At 42.4% G+C, this 2878-nt stretch overlaps 1 pseudogene; it reads left to right on the forward strand.

Moving 5' to 3' along the window:
• The first annotated feature begins 278 nt into the window (after nucleotides 1–278).
• On the forward strand, nucleotides 279–846 carry LOC112821472 (28 kDa heat- and acid-stable phosphoprotein pseudogene; annotated as a pseudogene).
• The last annotated feature ends 2032 nt before the right edge of the window (nucleotides 847–2878 follow it).

Consider the following 2878-nt stretch of genomic DNA (forward strand, 5'->3'; position numbering starts at 1 on the left):
AATTATTGGACTGTATCACAAGCATGTAAAATTCAAATATGAATAAGTTACACAGAAAATTATTTTTTTAAAATTTTTATGAAAATCAAACCAATTCAAAATCATATTTTTCCAGCTTGATTGTTCTCTCCAAAACAGAAAAAAAATTATAAATACGCAATGCATGTTCAGAGGGATCAAACCAGAGTGTACATTTTATTTTACACTGAAACCTGGAAATTAATACTAGGATGTTGAAGCTCTGCACAATGTGGTATTAATAAACCATTGTGGCCGCCGCCGTAGCGGCTGGAGCCGCGATGCCTAAAGGAGGGAGAAAGGGAGGCCAGAAAGGCCCGGCAAGGCAGTACACAAGCCCTAAGGGGATCGACGCACAGCTCCAGGCTGAGAAGCAGAAGGCCAGGCAATAAGAGGAACAAGGAGAAGAACGTAGAGAGGGGGGCTGCAGGTGACCCCCAAAAGGAGAAGAAATCCCTAGACTCAGATGAGAGTGAAGATGAAGAAGACGATTACCAGCAAAAGCACAAAGGCGTGGAGCGGCTCGACATCGAGAATCCTAACCGGGTGGCACAGACAACCAAAAAGGTCACACAACTGGACCTGGATGGGCCCAAGGAGCTTTCAAGGAGAGAACGAGAAGAAATCGAGAGAAGCAGAAAGCAGAAGAGCGTTACATGAAAATGCATTTAGCTGGGAAGATAGAGCAAGCCAAGGCTGACCTTGCCCTGCTGGCGATCATCCGGACCCAGCGGGAAGAGGCTGCCAGGAAGAAAGAAGAAAGGAAAGCAAATGATGATGCGACTTCATCGGGAACACGGATGCAGTCGCTGTCCCTGAATAAGTAGCACGGCCGCGCCTCCAGGTCCTCTGCCAAGTCTCCCTGCCAGGTCCTGGCGCGGCCACAGCAGCCCTTCACGGCAAGGAGCCCCCGCAGCCTGGGGCCTCCTCTTCATCTTGGCATAGAAATCGTTTGGGGGGATGGTGGGGAGGGCTGGAGGGAGGGGGCGACTGCTATCTTTGAGACAGAAAGATGCGGGACAGCATCGCATATGTAACCATTCGAATGTTTTTGCTGTTTTTAGAATTCAGAACTCTTGTTGGGGGTGCCTTGAAGGTGGGGTAAGAAGATTTGTCCGTAGGTTGCACAGTAGGGACTGATTGTGGGGGGTGGGGGGCGGGCAGCTGCTGACAAGTTTACAACCACCTGCCCGGTCTCTGTTGCCTGGGTGCTCACTCAGAGGGGCTGTCGTCTGGAGTCTGGAAGCCCGTGCCCCCAGGTCCCTGAGGGTCATGGCTCATCCCCAGCCAGTCCCCTCTGCCCTTCCCCGCCCCATCCCCACCTTTCTGGCCAGCGCTAGGGCCCATTCTTAACCCTCCCCACTGAACATTTGAAGAAACCTGTTTTACTGTGCAGCACCCAGGCAAAACATGCTCTACAAGTCCAACTTGTATATTTGGCAGATTAAACTTGACATTATCGTAATCTTTAAAACAAACAAATAAATAAATAATAAACCATTATAAATTAGTTTTAATATTTATTATCCTTTAGCCACATTTTTCATCTTTAATATAAATCCTTGAATTGTCTAAAATGTTTTATTCCCTGGATAAATAACTACATTTATTAAATTTTGAAAGCAAGCAACCAGAATAGAAGTGACTAAAAACAAAGAGCATGAAGACATTAGTGATATCAACAGAGGGACCTTCTATATTTCATTCTAGCTAGACTGGCAGCTCTTCACTAGAATGCAACAGCTAGTTCCTTGGATGACTTATATGTTCCACTGAATATTTTATATAATATTAGGCTATTTAGGGTATTAGTTATTTGATTTGATGCCTGTCAAATTTTCAGAAGTCATGGAGATGTTAATTTAGTTAATTAAAATAATACGTGATTGGTTATAGAAGAAGAATACAATGTTCTACAGGAGGTTGTTTCATCATGTATAGAGAACAAAACATTTCAAAAATAAGGATAATTTTATTATGAATGAATACGAATGGATACAGCAGTTTCAACAATAGGAATCATTGCATCTAGCTGTATCTGAAATCCTTAGAAATATAATCTCAGGATACCTTTGATTTTTCAGACTTATTTTTCTATGTGAAGTTGCTTATTTGAAGCACTGTCTGACGTGTTGGGCCTCATTAGAGCCTCATGTACCTCCTTTACTGATTCTGTACCATACTGCCCTTGGCACAAATCATATTGCATGACCCAGAAAACACCTGAGTTTTGCTTGCTTCTTCCCCCAAGCCTTGTCTATCTTTGTTTTCTAAGACCACCTTATCATTAGAACTCCTGGGTCATTTAAAAATAACAGACTGGTTTCCTTGCTAAGGTCTGAATACACAATGCCTTTAGAAATGATCCACTCTGACAAACCACGAGAGACTATGGACTCTGAGAAACAAACTGAGGGTTCTAGAGGGGAGGGGCGTAGGAGGATGGGTTAGCCTGGTGATGGGTATTAAAGAGGGCATGTTCTGTATGGAGCACTGGGTGTTACACGCAAAGAGTGAATCATGGAACACTACATCAAAAACTAATGATGTAATGTATGGTGATTAACATAACATAATAATAAAAAAAGAAAAAAAAGAAATGATCCACTCTGATCTTAATAATATAGGAAACTGGTTTCCTGTTTTACTCCCAATACTGTTCTCTGGCATAGTTGCCTCATATTAGGGCATGTGATCAGAAATTAAAATGTGATCAAATCCATAACGCTCAAATTTTATTTTGAACAAAATTCAGTTCTGTTTCTTAATACATGACTATTTTTGCTCCAAACTCTCAACCTCTCAACAACTATTGAAGTTTGAGAAAGCTAACTGTTATCAGTCTTTTCTCCCTCCTGAT

The sequence above is a fragment of the Callorhinus ursinus genome, unplaced genomic scaffold, assembly GCF_003265705.2.
Source record: "Callorhinus ursinus isolate GAN/ISIS: 27379988/994484 unplaced genomic scaffold, GSC_fseal_2.0 scaffold10, whole genome shotgun sequence".
Lineage (NCBI taxonomy): Eukaryota > Metazoa > Chordata > Mammalia > Carnivora > Otariidae > Callorhinus > Callorhinus ursinus.